General features: G+C 38.1%; 2 protein-coding genes across 7 annotated transcripts in view; one reads left to right on the forward strand and one right to left on the reverse strand.

Moving 5' to 3' along the window:
- The window catches only part of MCOLN3 (mucolipin 3), a 32798-nt gene extending 32405 nt beyond the window's left edge, over positions 1–393 (reverse strand). Inside the window, exon 1 of one of the 3 annotated variants that reach the window (XM_016146049.2) lies at positions 271–393. The gene's annotated coding sequence lies outside the window, so the exon portion shown is untranslated. The remainder of the gene's footprint in view (positions 1–270) is intronic. The other 2 variants (XM_036235836.1, XM_036235784.1) reach the window with 2 other exon arrangements.
- Positions 394–691: 298 nt separating this feature from the next.
- The window catches only part of DNAI3 (dynein axonemal intermediate chain 3), a 79437-nt gene continuing 62351 nt past the window's right edge, over positions 692–17777 (forward strand). For 3 of the 4 annotated variants that reach the window (XR_004955528.1, XM_036235747.1, XM_036235752.1), the window contains exons 1-2: positions 692–783; positions 14230–14392. The gene's annotated coding sequence lies outside the window, so the exon portion shown is untranslated. Of the gene's footprint in view, positions 784–13363; positions 14393–17777 lie in introns of those variants that run through there. The other variant, XM_036235751.1, reaches the window with a different exon arrangement.

Here is a 17777-nt window from a genome sequence, read left to right on the forward strand (position 1 = left end):
CGCCGACCCGACCCGCAGGGCCCCCGCGGGACCCCAGGTCCCCCCGCGCGTGCCCCTACTGACCTCGGCGGGGTGGCCAAGCCGGCGCTGCGGCAAACCGCTGTAGCTGGTACCCCGCTGTTACCTGTGTTTCTTCCATGACCGACGTCCGGGGACCCTACCCTCCCGCTTTATGTCACCGGCGACTCGCCACATCGCAGTTCCTCTCTGCACTGCGGGCACTTTTCCCACGACACCTGATGCCTCTGGGCGCTGTGGGGCTTGGCTCACCTGCGGTACGCAGCACGCAGAGGGGGCTCCGGGCTGGGGCCGCGCAGAGACCCAGGGGAGCAGCGTCAGCGGGCAGCTCGGGAAGGCTCTGAGGCTCAGCCTTCAGCCGGGGACAGCGGAAGCTGGCGGCCGGGAGCCGCTGCCCTTGGCATCCTCCCTCCTCCGACCGCTTAACTCGTGCCCCTCCGCCCCACGGCTCCGGTTCCTTTCCACGCCCTTTCTAGGGCCGTCTTTCAAGCGGACAGAAGAGGCGAAAGCAGCAGTTAGAATGAGCTCGGCTCTGTCCCGGGACTCTCCGCGGTGCCCCACCGTCACTCTTTCACAGCTCTCCAAGTTCCAGTAAACGACCCGCACGACCCTTCTCCGGTTCTCTCTGACTGCGCAGGAGCTGCCGCGAGGTGAGGTAGAAATGCGTGGGCTCCGGGCTTCGGACCCGAAAAGGCGCCATCCCTCTTGTCCCATTCCTCTCACATGGCTGGGACGCGAGGACGGATGTAAAGAACCTGGCCGAGGGTGAGTGTTCAGTCCTCTCTAGCAGCCGTCTATTCTGATTTTTTGTATACAGGGGAAATCATGAAGTGTAAGACTTTTCAAGCCTGAGCCTTGTACTCTAAGTCTTCCAGTTTTGGAGATTGCTACGAAATTAATGGACTGTTGACTAGATTCCTCTAGACTAGATGCTGGGACAGAAAGAGCCCTAGAAAGCTCTTAGAAGAAATGTGACTAGAAATACTTGAGGTATGACAAAGATTCTTTACTTGGACAAACTTTAGGCTCCTAAATGTTCTCCTAGACTCATCTGTGCACTTCTATGTAAAATCTAGTTTTAGCGAGAATCCTGTTGTTAGTTTAACCAAAAACTCTCCCTAACATACACAGTCCATATTTGATCATCCTCAATATCTGATGGGGTTCTTGATCTTCTGTCATTCTCTAGGTGGTGTTTGATCACCCTGGCCTGTTTTCAGTTCGATGGGTTTAGCCAGAACTGATCCCTATCTACCCTGTTCCTGGGCTAGGAATTCTCTCCTGCCCATGCTGTATTTAGAGTTAGCTCCATCTTTCTCCCCCACTGTAAAATTCATTGCTGTGGTCCCTATACTTACCTCAGTGGTCCTGTATAAAGTCTGCCTTCAATCTTTAACAAGTGCCATTAAAATTTTTTTTTTCTTTAGAATAGACCTCCAAACCATAAACCTTTTTCTTCGTGATTTTTTTTTTAATTAAACCTTGGTTTAGTCCTTATCAGGGATAGGCCAGGAACTTTGATTAATTTAAATTATAACCACTTTGGAAATACTTTAATTGATTTTTTATTTTTATTTTTATTTTTGGCCACAAGTAAGTTTGTAAAACACACACACACACACACACACACACACACACACACTGAATTTTCATAACAGCTAATCCCCCAAATTGTCTCAAGAGCTATCAGATCCTTTACAAAACCTTTTTCAAATCAAACCAGTTTGCATGGATAATTTATAAATGGAAATAGCTTTTCTTACAATGGAGTAGAAGAATTTTATCCTGTTAATTAACTTAATCCTAAGTGCTGTGAACAAGGCAGATACACAAAAGGCTATAATTGGCACACTCAATTCTCAAGTGCAATTTGCAAAATATAATCTCTAACACTCATATGCCCCCACATGCTTTAGCAGTCTCCTTACCATAACAGTAAAGTCATCTTGACAGTGGGAGTCAGAAATACTTGATTGTTCCCGAACAATCTAAATGGCCCTCACTTGATCTTAGTTAGAGCTGACTTAAGCAGACAGGCGAATAAAAAAAGTAAGGCTTTGCAAGAGTCATATGGATGGGGGCCCAAATTCTCTTCCTGCCACTTACTGACTGACCTTGGGGAATTATTTAACCTCTTCATCTCCCCTTTTTCTTCTATGTATAATTCATCTAATAAAAAGAATGATGAACTTTAATTAATAGGATGCACGTAAAGCACCTATTATTGTGCCTGGCATATTTTATGTGCTTTAAGTATTCATCTTTTTTATTTTTTTTGGAAGATTTAAATTAATGAAAGGATCAACCATGTTCATAGATTACAAGACTTAATATTATTAAGATGTTAATCTCGGCAAGTTCGTTTATAGAGTCAACCTAATCTCAGTTGAAATTCCAGCAAGCTGTTTTGTACAAATTGACAAAGTGAATCTAAAATTCATACAGAAATGCAAAGAACCTAGAATAACCAATTTTTGTCCTTGTTAAAAATAAAGACCAAATTGGAGGACTTACCTACCTCATTTTAAGACTTTTAAAACTATATGAGCAAGACAGTTTGGTATTTATGAAGAGACCTATAGAATATGTATAGACAGTGGAATAGACTAGAGAGTACAGAAATGGATCAACACACATATATAGTAAACTTGCTTTTGACAAAGGTACCCAAACAGTGTTAAGAGGAAAATTAAACCTTAACAATTAACATAGTAATACTATTGGCTCAATATATTGACATCTTGTCAAAAGGAAGACAGGACTCTGATATACAGAGTCAAAGATTAAGGTCAACATTTCTGGAAAGCATGACAGGAACACATTAGAGAGAAATGGTTAAAGTCCAAGTAGTCGGTCTTGCTTGTAACTGTTGTCATGTTACAAGTGTATGTTCCTGGCCCTGCTGATGATTACTTCTTGCAAATGAAATAAACATTAATGTGTTTACATACATAATATATATTGTGTTAACACTTTGAATGGTATTTCAAGAAGTAACAAGTTTTGCAAATAAAATAACTCCCTAAATTGGCAATTTCAACATATTTCTGTGTAATACTGTTGGTCTTGCTAGGAGATCCAAATGTTAAACATTATTTGAATACTACCCAGTCATGTTTACTGCATTCTCTAGTGTTTGAATATTTACTAAATGATATATTTCTTTTTAAGTCAGACAAAATATTTTCATTGTTAAAAGAGTAGATGAGACATGGTCAAGATGGTACAGTAGGTAAACTGTGTTCTCCTTTTCTCATGATCACATCAAATTTGCAACTAAAATATAGAACAAACATCATTGAGAACCACCTGAAGACTAGTTAAATAGAACTCTTACAACTAAGAATATAAAAAAGAAGCCACATGAAGACCGACAGGAGGGGTAGAGATGCAAAATGAGCTGATCTCACACTCACGTGTGGTGGTTAAGAATCGGCCCCAGAGGTTCCGTCTAAGGAGTGAGGAGTCCCAACCCAACACCAGGCTCCCAGGGCACCAGATGTTTTACTATAACATCTGGCTGTAAAAACTAGCAGAGATTGCAACTGCTGGAGACCTAGTCACTGCAGGTCTTTAAAGGGTCTGTACACAGACTCATTCACTCACAAAGTCACTCACTCTAAGCTCAAGCACAGAGACAGCAGCTTAAAAAGTGTCAGGGACATAGAGGGAGGAATTAAATTGACTAACTTCAAGGTAGAAGCTGGAGTGGCAGAGGTCAGGGCAACTTTCTCTGGAGTAGGAAGCACCGACAGGCACCATCGTTTCTTTGTTGAGCTCCCCTTCTACCCAGCCAACATGGCATAGGCGAGTACCAAATCTATGTACTCCATTGACTTAGCTAACACTATTCACCACACCCTGATGATTCTTTGAAACCAGGCTCACCCAACTCACTCACTCAGCTCAAGCCCCTTCCAGTGGCTCCTCCACACAAGCAGCCTGACTTGGCTTACACTGCAGACTTTCCCACACTCTCTCAAAGGTCCACAAATGCCAAACAAGCAACAGCTGCCCTCTGGGTGCCTTGTAGCTCTTATTAAGTGGTGTAAGCTCAGCACAAGTGGCAATAAGTCTCAACTTGCATTGTAACTCCCATCAAGTGGCCCCAAACCTGGCAGAAGCAGTGGCCAGTCTTGGCCTGGAACATAGCTTCAATTAAGCAGCCACAAGCTCAGCACAAGTGGTAGCTGCCTTCAGCTCATAATGTAGTGTCCACCAAAAGGTACCAAGCCCAGCATAGGTGGCCAGTCTTGGTTCACAGCCTAGCCTCTTCCAAGTGTGTCCAGTCCCAGCACCAGAGCTCCTACCGAGCAGCTCCAAGCCTGGAACAAGTAACAATTGATGTTGGCCTGCACCAGAGCCCCCTCCCAAGAGGCTCCAGACCTAATATACCTGGTGGCTAAGTTCAGATTACACTGGAGCACCACCAAAATAGCTGCACAAACAACACACCCAAAGGGCAAACTTGGTTGCTAAAGTGACTCTTGCTCCATGGGGTTAACCCCTGCACAATAGCTCACCTTCTGTAGTCATGGCCAGCCATCACAGCCAATCAGCCTGAGGGTCAATCCCATCTACTGATGTGCCAACGGCAACCAAGGCTCAACTACAACAGGTGGGCACACACAACCCACACAAGGGACATGCCTGGAGCACACAGATCAAAACAGGGATACTGTGCCACTGCGCCTCAAAGGACACCTATCTACTACATAAAACTATTCTGCCAAGACTGGGAATAGTGGATCTACCTAATATAGAGAAGCAAACACAGGGAGGGAGCCAAAATGAGGAAACAAAGAAACATGTCCCAAATGAAAGAACAGGACAAAATTCCAGAAAAAGAACTAAACAAAATGGAGAAAAACAATCTACTACATACAGAATTCAAAACGCTACTTGTAAGGACGCTTAATGAATTTAGGGAAAGAATACATGAGTTCATTAAGAACCTCAACAAAGAGATAGAAACTATTTTTTTAAATAATGCCAGTTGGAAATGAAGAATACAGTAGTTGAAGTGAGGAATACATTAGAGGGAATCAACAGAGAATTAGATGAAATAGGATCACATCAGCAATCTGGAATACAAGATAACAAAACACCCAATCAGAATAGCAAAAAGAAAAATAATTTTTAAATATTAGGATAGTTTGAGGGCCCTCTGGGACAACATCAAGCATACCAACATTTATAGCATGGGGGTACCAGAAGAAGAGAGAGAGCAAAGAATTGAAAATGTATTTAAAAATATAATGACAGAAAACTTTCTTAACCTAGCTAAGGAAATAAACATACACAAGTTCAGGAAGCACAGAGAGTCCCAAACAATATGAATCAAATAAGGCCCACACCAAGACACATTAAAATTAAAATGCCAAAGGTTAAAGACAAAGAGAATCTTAAAAGTAGCAAGAGAAAAGCAGACAGCTATGTAAAAGGGAACTCCTATAAAACTATCAACTAATTTCACAACAGAAAATTGCAGGCAAGAAAAGAATGGCATGAAATATTCAAAGTGATGAAAGGCAAAGATCCACAACCAAGATTACTCTACCCAGCAAAGTTATCATTTAGAAATTAAGGGAAAGCTAAAGGAGTTCATCACCACTAAACCAGTAATATAAGAAATGTTAAAGGGACCTTTTAAAATAGAAAATAAAAGATTAGAAATATGAATAAGAAAACATAGGAGAGAAAAAAATTCTCATTTACAAAGGCAAACACTAAAAGCAGTAGATCAACCAACTATAAAGCTAGTTCAAAACTTAAAAGACAAAAGAAGATGACATTAATTACAACAGTAAGTTAAGGGCTACACACAAACACACATATACACAAAAGTAAAAAATCGTGACAAAAACATAAACACAGAGGGGGGTGAGTAACTATTGTAGTAATTTAGAATGTGTTCAAACTTAAGCAACTATCACTTAAAATAGACTGCTGCAAACATAACTTGCTATATGTGAAGCACAAGGTAACCACAAACCAAAAATCTAGAAAAGATACAAGAAATAATGAGAAAAAAATCCAAACATAACACTATAGAAAGTCATCAACATGCAAGAGAAGAAGAAAGGAACAGAAAACCACAAAAGCTATTAAAAAAAAATAAGTAAAATGGCAATAACTACATACCTATAAGTAATTACCTTAAATGTAAATGGGCTAAATGCTCCTAACAAAAGATGTGGCTAAATGCATAGAAAACAAAGTCAACACAAATGCTATCTACAAGAGATCAAAAGACGTGCAAACTGAAAGAGACGGAAAAAGATATTTCATGCAAACAGAAACAAAATTAAAGCTAAGCTAGCAATATTTATATCAAACAAAATAGACTTTAAAAGGGGGGCTATAAAAAGAGACAAAAATACCCTAACGATAAAGGGATCAATTCAACAAGTGGATATAACTGTTGTAAATATCTATGCACCCACTGTAAGAGCACCTAAATATATAAAGCAAATGTTGACTGACATACAGAGAGTTCAACAGTGATACAATAATACTAGAGGACTTTAAAACTCTTTTAACATCAATAGATAGATCATCCTGATTTAAAATCAACAAGGAATCTGTGGCCTTAAATGACTCAATAGATCAGATGGACTTAATAGATATTTTTAGGACATTTCATCCCAAAGCAGCAGAATATACATTTTTTTTAAAAGTGCACATGGATTATTTTCTAGGATAGACTACATGTTAGGAAACAACATAAGTATCAAAAAATTTAAAAAGATTGAAATTATGTCAAGCATTTTCTCTGATTACAAGGGTATGAAACTAAAAATCAATTATAAGAAAAAACTGAAAAACATATACATGGAGGCTAAATAACATGCTACTAACCAATTAATGGGTTAACAACAAGATCAAAAAAGAAATCAAAAGGTAACTTGAGACAAATGAAAATGAAAACACACAATGACCCAAAAATCTATGGGACACGACCAAAGCAATTCTAAGAGGGAATTTCATAATAATCCAGGCTTACCTCAAGAAACAAGAAAAATCTCAAATAAACAATCTAACCTTACACCTAAAGGAATTAGAAAAGAAAGAATAAATAAAGCCCAAAGTAAGTAGAAGGGAGAAAATATCAAAGATCAGAGAGGAAATAAATAAAATAGAGACCAAAAAATAGAAAATATCAATGAAAAGCTGTTTCTTTAAAAAGGTTAACAAAATTGATAAGCCTTTATCCAGACTCATCAAGAAAAAAAGAGGACCCAAATAAATCAAATTAGAAATAAAAGAGAATTGACATCTGACACCACAGATATACGAAGGATCATAAGAAAATACCATTAACAATTATATGCTGACAAATTAAACCTGGAAGAAATGAAAAAATACCTCAAATTCCAAGACTGAATTGAGAAGAAACAGAAAATCCGAATGAATTGAAAACTATCAAAATTGCATCAGTAATTAAAAAAAACTCCCAAGAAACTAAAGTTCCAGACCAGAAGACTTCACAGGTGAATTTGACCAAACAGTCAAAGAAGAATGAATACCTATCCTTCTTAAATTATTCCAAAAAATTGAAGAGGAGGGAAGGCTCCCAAAGTCATTTACAAGGCCAGCATTACCCTCATACCAACACCAGACAAAGGCATGATTTTTTTATGGTTACTTATTATATTTTTAAAGTATATAAATAAAGTGTTATGAAAAAAAATAATAAATCATTTCGAGAATTCCTTTTTGTTGTTGTTCTTGAATCCCAAAGATTAGTATCTGTTGGAACTTTGGAAATGCTACTACAATAATCAGTGAATCCCTATAGCACTGGTATTAAAGCATTCATATGTCAACCCCAAATATTTTTCACCTTTCTGTCTTTTTACATTTGTATCACTCATCTTCTTTCCTCCTTGATCTCATCTCTTTTTATTTTATTAAAATGTGTATTCAATCCATATACATTCAACAAGTATTTACAGAGTACCTCCTATATTTTAAGTAAAGATATTAGGTACTATTGATAAAAATACAAATAACATATAATTCCTGCTTTTAAAGATCTCGTAGTCTAGAGATAATTTTTTTTAATTTTGAGGAAATTTCAAACACGACAAAATACAAAGAATTACACATTAATTTCACTTAATACAACCCCTAAATTCAACAAATTTTACATTTTATTTTGTTTTCAGTCTTTTTATTTTATAAGAAATGAAACAGTAAAACATTATAAAGTTAATCATCCCTCTCTCCCCAGATTCAGCCTTCTGTCGCAAATTGGTGTGAATCATCTCAGTTCTTTGTATAATAGTTTCCTCACACACATGTATCCATAATATATAAAAATTGTTCAGGTATGTTTTTGTTTACAAAGATGGCATTGTTCTGTACATACCCTCCAATATTTACCTCATGATTTTGGTTCTGAACTTATCCACACAAGTTTATTTATTTTAACAGCTTTATGGCAGTTTACTGAATATACCATAGCACTCTATCTATTTCACTACTAATGGACATTTAGGTTTATTTCCATCTTTTGCCATTACAAAAAAATTCTGCAATGAGCATCTATGAAGCAATTCCTCATGCAAACGGGTAATAATTCCTCTGACGTAAATATCTGGAAGTCGAATTGCTAGATTATAGAATATGTACATTTTCAGTTTTAATAAATACTGCCAAATACTCTCCAAAGTGGTTGTTCCAAATTATTTAATGAACTTTTTTGGTGTACTATCTACCTGGCAGGCATAGATTAGGCACTGTGGATGCATCAGTAAAAAAGACAAATTTTTCTGCCCATGTAGAGTTTATATTTTAGTGGGCAAAGGGAATCAGTGACCACAAAAAGTAAACAAGAGTATTTTAGAAAGTGATAAATTTATGGGGAAAAATAAAGCAGAGAAAGGAGAATAAGGAGTGTTGAACAGGTGCCATTGTAAATAGCATGGGGGTAGGCCTCACTGAGAAGGTAACATTTTAGCAACAACGACGCTATCTGGTTTAAGTGTTCCAGGATGAGGAAAAGACCAATACAAAGCAGGAGCCTGCAGCTTTTCTTTGTGTGAACCCCAGGAGGCCAGCGTGTATTGGGGTGAGCCATAGCTGGGAATGACAGGAAATGGGGCTAGTAACAGGCGGGTTACACAGAACCTTGTAGGCCATTGTGGGGACTTTGGATTTTATGCAGTGAAATGGGAGCCTTTGGAGGGTTGAATAAGAGGTCTGGCATGATTTGACGTTTGTTTTAAAAGTGTATCCCTCTGGCTGCAGTGTTGAAAATATTTCCCAAAAGAGCAGTCAAGGATGGCTCTCAGGTTTTTGCCTGAACAACCATAAAGATGAAATTGCTGTCAATTGAGTTGAAAAAGACTGCAGAGTGAGCAGGTTGACAGGGGAGAATCAGATCAGTTTTGAATGTGTTGAGATGTCTATTAAGTGCTTTGCCGGCTGCTGTTAGAGGCTACTTGGTTTGGTTTTGTGTTCACTTCTCTCGCAGGCTGATAATTAGGTAAACTATAATTCAAATAAATTGCTGGGAAAATGGAATAAAGACACTTAAAATGCCAACCTCGATTTTGTTCATACAGAACATAAAGTGGTTATCCTATCAAAATGCTATCATTTCAGTAGTTTCAAGTTTTAAAGCACTTCAATTTCTGGACTTCTTTTGGTGCAAGTAGGTAACAAATACTTTATGGGCTAATGGGCTACTAACAAATATTTCCTGGCTGGCTCTGATCTGAGGGCCACCCTTTGGATAACTCTGTATTAGACATACAAGTAGAAATGTCTAGTTGACGGCTAAATATTCAAATTACTTTTAATCATCACCAAAGGGCAGAGGCTACATCTATAAATTCACTTTGAACAAAATTTAAGATTCATTCTGATTTAACAACTTATTCACTGAGTATATACCACATTTAAAACACTACACTGGCCTTTTCATGGTAGTGCTATGCAGAAGGAACAGATTAAGATCTGTGGACAATCTGGACAGGCTAATAATTTGACATCCCTTCAAACTAATAGTCTTCAAAAATGTATTCACCATATATCTAATAGGAATAGGAAAAAACTAATTTCTGTCAACAAACACGTATTCCCTTTCTTCACATTTGAAATAATTTATTATTGAGTACAGTTTTCCAAACTAGATAATTTATTAGGAGTTTATCGAACTGTTTAAAATGTAGTTATTAAAACTGGCTGAACTCAGAGATGGGAGCATCTTTTGGTTGAATCTTGTGATTTGTGCCCTCGTATGGCAAAAACATTCAACATAGATTTTATTTTAAATATGAAGCAGTCTGCTTGGTTGAGAAAAGAATCAATTTTTTTGTCTCCTGGTAAGTGAGAAGTTCCCTGTGGAAACCAAACTAACTGACAATCTATTTCCAATTCATTACTGTGAAGTTTCATTTCCTTTTAAGAATGCCTCCATGCCAGCAACGTGGTTGCTCTTCCCTTTATCTGTCTTCACTCTGATTATCATCCCAAATTTTGCAGGTATAGAGAGTTTAATAACTTGCCTGATGTTACTTACTCAGAAAGTGACCAATTTAGGTTTCAACAAATTTTTCTAACTTTAAGAACAATATTATTTAAGTGGCTCTACTTTTAAAAAAATATTTAAAGTGCCCTAATGGTAATAATCATTATACCCGTAGAACTAATAATACTTCACTCACTCTCGATGCCTGTTGATATTGTAGGACCATCACCACCATATAATGACTCTTCCACTACCAACTGTTTCTGGGTATAGAGATTGAGGTCTCACCCATACTCATAAAGAAGTCCATTCTGCTACCACATAGCCCCATATTTTTCTTCTTAGTTCCTGAATTGGCCCCTCTAGAGACATCTGCTGCCCAGAGTCCAGAGACCACCTGTAGGGCCCTGCCTTCCCTTGTGGGAAGGACCCTGTAGGGCAGGGTACTGTGTCTTCTTTAGTCTCCATTAGACTCACATTCTGTGCAGAAATCATAAGAATGCCTTTCTCTTCACTTTAGTGTTGCACACATTCTGATTTCATATTAAAGTTTTAGTTCTTTTTTTTTCTAGAATTGCCACAGTTGGTCCTTTCCTCCAATATCTAAGCTTTGTTCCCAAGTCAGACCTTTTTCTCTGTTTTCTCATTTTTTAAGGTGAGTACTCTTCTGGGATGCTCCTCAGTTCCTCCTGTCATTGGGAGCGATAGTTTGCCCAAGCAGGTTGTTGAAATCTCAACAGTTTAGAACTCAAACAAAGAAAATTCCTTCCCACTCTTTCTTCCTCCCAGGCATACTGATGCAGGCAAACAAAAGGTTTAAAGACTCCTGTTCAGCATGCCTAACCCTTAGTTTCTGAGCCAACTCTTGAAAAAAAACCTCTCCAAATAGACATCCCCTTGAGGTATCTCTAAAGAAGAGAAACAGAAAAGCTTAGGGTCTCACCCAAATTGCAAGATAATAATCTTTATTTCCTTAAATCTGACTGCAAAGGATTATAAATTTTTTAAAATAAATTTATTTAAATTAGTTTCAAATATACAGTACATTAGTTAGATATCTAGATTGTTTATAAAATGATTCCCCCAATTGCTCCCTTCCTCTCTGGGCCCTCCACTTAGCCATCAGATTAATGCTTGCATTCCCTGTGCTGTGAAGATTATGAATATTTTTAAGAAAAATAAATTATTTGGAAGAATATCCAGAAATTTCTGTTAGAGAGCGTCTTTCAGATTTGTTTTAAATATATTCAATATGTATTTTATTAAATTTGCATGTCAAATACACTGCTAGACAATGGAGATATAAAGGAATGAGACACTATCCCCATCTTTAAATCCAGTGGGAGAGACATCTATGTAAACCAGCCTTTGCAACACAATGTAATATATGCTATAGTGGACAGAGAAAAGGGTCACTAATTCTGCTGGGTACCTGGAGGCTTTGTAGGGACGGTGATATTTGAGCTGAGTCTTGAAAAATAAATAGTTTACCAAGTAACGAAGATGAAGAAAGGAATTGCAGGGTAAGGTGGAGGTAGTAGTAGAGGCAGTGAGATGAACAGATGCACAGTTGTGAAAGGTGTAGCATATTTGGGGAGTGGTCAAGAGTTCTGTGTAACCCGAGCTCTGCCTCTCAACCTGCAACTTGCAGGCTCCTGGGCCTGGCAGGGGTATACAGAATGAGCATGTCACAGCTGCCTGGGGCTTTACTCAGTTTCTTCAATTTTGTGTCATTTGGTTAACAGTAATTTTAGACATTTTTTCTAGTTTTATTGAGATATAATTGACATGACATTGTATAAGTATTTTAGACTTTTAAAAATTAAAAAGAATGAATACATCATAGAGCAGAATGAATTCTTTATATAACTATTGCAGAAAACTATTTCAAGCTATAACTCCTTTTTCCATCAGCCTGTTACCAACCCCCAACTCCTATGATTTCATGGCCCTAGGCCTCAGGGACTTCAGTTGAGAAGCACTGGACTAAAATGTGGGTTGAGCCAGTGAGAGGGGCAGGAAATGAGGTTAGAAAAATAACTCATTATCTTCCAAATAACTTTCAAATATCTTTCAGAACCCTGTTCGTGTAGGGTTTCATATGCCACATTTAGGATATATAAACAGGGTGATGTCAGGATGGAATCTCTGCAGTAGAACACTCTTTGGCAACTGGAGAGGAGAAGACCAAACAATTCAAGAGAGTATTACTATCATCTAGGTGAGAGATGAGTCATAACTGAAATAAGGCAGAGACAGTGAGGATGGCTAAGAAGAGATGGATTATTTGAGAGATATTTGTGAAAGGAAAATGACAGGACTTCGTGACATGTCAGCTGTGGGAAATTGAAGTGAGATCAGGGATGATGATCAGATTTTTGGCTCTGCAAACAGTGGATACTATTACCAAAGGTAGAAAACAAAAAAGAGGAAAAAAGTTTCCAAAAGATAGCTAAAAGATAATGAGTTAACTTCTGGCTTTGCTAAGTTGTAATGCCTATGGTACAGTAACTCAATCATTCACTTATTCATTCAATACCTTTAGTTAGCAACTATCAAACGTGGTAAACGAAGTTGAACATGTATCTGGAAATGTGCAATATGGACTGGAAATTCAGGTCTAGAATTGAAGAAATATATTAGCTGGAGAGCATAGAAATGGAAGTCACTGATCTTTTTAAAGGGATAGTTGAAGCAAAGGAAGTAGATATGATGACACCAGGAGAATCCAGAGTAAGAAAAGAAGACTTAGAGGTGAGCCCAGGGAAATTTTATCTTTCAGCGTCAGTGGAAGAGCCTGGGGAAAGGTGGTCACAGGGATAACTCCTCCTCCTGGTTTGTTGATTTTTAAAAATATCTTCAGTAAAATTTATTTTCATTTCGCAAACACAAATTCTTCATAAATTTGAAAGAATATACATGATCGTGTAAAATCTTATCTAATTTAGAATCATTAAGTCTCAGATATGCCTGTAAGCCTCCTCTCAAGTATTTTCATTTGAATGTCAAAAATTAATTTAGACCAATTACAGCAGTCAATTGCGTTACCTTATTAAATTTTTCCGGCTTACAAATTAGCAGTTATAATTATTTTTAGAGGAAAAAAGGAAACTGCAGAGAGAGGATCTTGGCTGTATGAATCCCACAGGACCCATAACCACAGATAAAATGAACCTTGAAGTTACTCAGGGCTTTAATCTTCTTCCCCCGAGACTCATGCTTCCAGTTTGACTCAAACTCTGCACAAAAGTTATTCTGGCAAGAGGAAAAGGTAATACATGAGAAGATAATCAGATCTGGTTGTCATCTCTCCACACAGAAATCTAGGCAGGTTCCTGGGAGGGCCCCAGCTTGCCTTTGGGGTATGCAGGGCAGCTGTCCTAAGGATGCTAACTCCACGGTCTTCATATCACCCTTCCCTCCCTGCTACTGGAGACCACACTCCAGAAGGATTCTTCTTCAGGTACGGTTGCGCTGGACCAAACTTGTCGGACCAAACCTGCCAGACCTTGGGGGTCAGGCCGGGCCACTGTCCTCAATATACCTAAGTTGCACAATTCCTTTCTTATAACTGAAGAACTGCGGACTTCGCCCTGCTTCCACGTTACGTGATGGCAGCATCATAGCAACCAATCACAAGCCTGTTCTGAAAGAGACTGTTAAGGAGCGGAGACTGTATTGGTTTCGGTGCTTTGTCAATCTCTGCAGAGTCACCGCCTCCTTTCTCTTAGCAACAGATGCGTCACAGCAACAGCCTGCCGTGGAGCTGCAATTTGTGCCCTTGGACTTGTTTTTCTGAGAGGAGAGAGTGAAACTTCCATCTTCAACCCCGAAGGAGTTTTTCCCTAGGGTGCTGCAAAAAGGCTTCTCTTCCCTTCAGTTTAACAGTATCAGGTAAGGGAAGCTCTGAATGGGAAAGGAGGGTCGGAAAACAAATGTTTTACTCACTCTTTCAAGGGCTTGTAACACTCGCTGTGCCAGCAATGTAAAAAAGTACAAAACTTTCCCTGCTTTCAAAGAACGTCCAGCCTAGCCAGGAGACAAAAATAGCCGAGAAAGCCGTTAACGACACTCTAAGAACTTTGAAGGCAGGTACTTACTATATTTTGTTCACAGGTTTTATATCCCCAGTGCCTATCACATTGCCTGGGAGAGTGGGGGCTCAATAAATAATGGATGGATGGATGGATGGATGGATGGATGGATGGATGGATGGATGATGATTGGAAGGAAAGCAGCACAATCCTGGTTATTTGTCAGTGGTGAGGATCGAGGATGAAAATATTAATGTGGACTGAAGTATTTAGAGAAGTGACCTCAGGACCATTAAGGGCTGGAGTAGATAAAGTGTGAAGACAATGACGGGGGAAACATTAACTCTTTGAAAGCAAAGACCTTATCTTATTCCCCTAGTGACATGCAGTACCTAATTGCTGCTCAATAATTTCTCTCCCGACCAGTGTATGTTGAATGCTGAATGAATTCAGAGCGATTTTCAGGCACCTCTGAGTTCGAGGTCCTCTGCTTTTGCAGAACCCTGGCATAATTAACTAACTACTCTACAGGGTAGTTAGAGAGCATCAGGGAGAATAAAAATGTTTAAGCCTCTGAGTGAGAAAGTTGAAAAGGCTTCAGAGAGAAGATCATATTGGAGTTGGACCTTGAAGAACGACTAAGATTTAAACAAGCAGAGACGTGTGTGCATGATGTGGAGCAGGAATGGGGAGAGAAGGAGATTTCCCAGAGGGGGAGGTCGGAAAGTCTGGGGACTGTATGGAGAATGGTGAATAATCCAATGAGGCTGGAGTAGATAGAACTGGAAAGGTGGATTTGGTGAGGCAGATTGTGAAGGGTATTAAAGGCTATGCTTACAGTTTAGACTCAATCCTGTTTTGCAAAGTCTGGTCTATAGATCACCAGTGAAAGAACGCCTGGTAGTGATTTTTAAACGCAGGCTCGCTCACTCCAGCCTGCAGAATCACAGTGGCTCCAGGACATTTGCATTTCAAATGAGCTCCATTTCTCCACTACTGGAGGAGAATGGGCTGTGGACAGTAGGGATCCACATATTCCCCAGTATATAAGTAAGTGACTTGTTAAGATCTGCATTTAGAAAGAGAGCTCTGAAGGCCTGCTCTGTAGGTAACTATGCTGATTGCAATGGAGGGAGTCCAGTTAACTATCCATGATCTAGTTGAAAGGTAGGGAGAGGGGAATATGTGGATAAAAAAATAAAGTTACATATTGATTCTTACTAACTGCTAATTGAAATGTGTGTATTTTGTAACAAGCCACAGTAGTTTTTCCAGGACCTGTGACTTTGTCACTTAAAGAAATTAGAGCTGTTTTCATATTACATTACAGATCTTAAAGAGATATGATTTTTGCCCATCATATATCTTCAAAATTAAGGTAGTAATCAGAACCACTGCTATAATGTGTTAATAAAGGGGCACATATAAAGGGGATCAAATATATGGTAGTGTAAAGAAGCTGGACTTTGGGTGGCAAATACAATAGAATATATAGATGTCAAATTATAATGTATACCTAAATATTATATAATTGTATTAACAAATGTCACCCCAATAAACTTAATTTTTAAAAAGTTAAAAACAAACAAACAAAAATAATAAAGGGGCACATAAATTACTAAAATTTAAAAAATACTTTAATAACTATATTTCAATAAAATCTGCCTCCCTTCTAATCCCATGTTTTTATTTGATGTACATGCTTCAGGCTCCCAAAATCATTAGGAACTTCTGGTATAACAGGACATGTTAAAGGCCTGAACAAGTGGAGGCTATGGGAGAGGCTTAGAATACAGGAGACATTTCAAAGGGAGAAGTGACAGGCTAGCATCTACTTAAATGAGTAAATATTCATTATGGGAAAGAGTTGGAAGGAGAGAAACGAGTGTAGTAGACTAGTTAGAAACATTGTAGGAACAGTTATTTTTGTAAGTTGGATGTTGTATATTTGTCAGAAAATAGTTAAGAGCCCAGGAGAAACTTGAAGCTTAATCGGGGTCTTGGTAGAGGATGACCAAGAAGAAGTCCTTGGTGACACATTTACCAAACTTCCAAGATGTTAGTCTTGGGTCATATTTTAAATCTTTGTTTGAAAAAAAAAAAAAAAAAAGGGAAGCAAGCATGATGAGCTTACAAATACTTTAAGAAGAGAAAGTTGGTTAATCGAAGAAGAATTGGGGACATAATACTTTCTAAGGAAAACTCTAGATGGAAAGAAGGTGCCAGTGCTACAGGTCTGCTTAGAATTAAAGATCTCATGACTGGGAGTAAGCCACATATGCATACAGACAACAAATGGGAACATGTAAGCAAGTGGGCGCCTTACAGCAAATAAAGTGAAGAGGGGGAGCTAATAACTGTTTAAACCGCTGTGTTATCCAATTATAATTTGTGTCACCTATTCCTTTATCTGCACTAGCTATTCTCCTAATAATAAAAGTATCATAAAAGACACCGTTACAGACAAGTCTTGAAAGTTAGTTTGGAAACAGGTCACTGATAGTTCTGAATGCAATGTTCCTTATAATCCGTGGAGTGCCAGCACGGGTTTTGAACCGTGACATGGAGGACTTACTTACCTAGCACTCAAGTCTTTTGTCACTCTCTAATGTTTTTTACTGTTAATGTGGAAGGTAGGATGTATTCTTTGTTACAGTGGTAGTAGCAGAAAGGTATTTTGGGGCAGGTGAATTAATTTACAAAGAAAAGAAGTGGTTTTAATATTTAAAATATACTTATATGGAATGCTTAAATATTTATGTTTTATCTTTCACAAATTCTTTTTGAAATTTGATCAACTATAGTGGCTTTGCAAACCAATTGTAGTATAAGCCACTGAGGTAGGCATAACTTTGCTTTAGGAATAGATGAAATATCTCTTCTGCTACTCTTAATAATAATGAATTTTCTTCAGTTGGGAAAAGGAAAAATGTGGTGAGCATTTCATAATAATCTTAATAAAATGATATCTGTATTGAAAACCTTTTATGATCTTTTACTAGTCAACTTAAAGGGAAAATTTTTGGAAAATGTAGCACATTCACTACATGATATATGCAATTAATTTTGTGAAAAAAATAGTAAGCCCTATTTTAATTCAGAAACATCTTTTATTTGAGATTTAGTTTTAAAACGAAAATCAGCATGAAAATAAACCTTGAATAAGTGTACTTTTCGAAATTCTGTCAACTACATTATTCATTTCATTTAGATATCTCCAACCAAAAGTATTTTGTTTTATAGAT

This window comes from Rousettus aegyptiacus, unplaced genomic scaffold (genome assembly GCF_014176215.1).
Source record: "Rousettus aegyptiacus isolate mRouAeg1 unplaced genomic scaffold, mRouAeg1.p scaffold_m13_p_1, whole genome shotgun sequence".
NCBI classification, from domain to species: domain Eukaryota; kingdom Metazoa; phylum Chordata; class Mammalia; order Chiroptera; family Pteropodidae; genus Rousettus; species Rousettus aegyptiacus.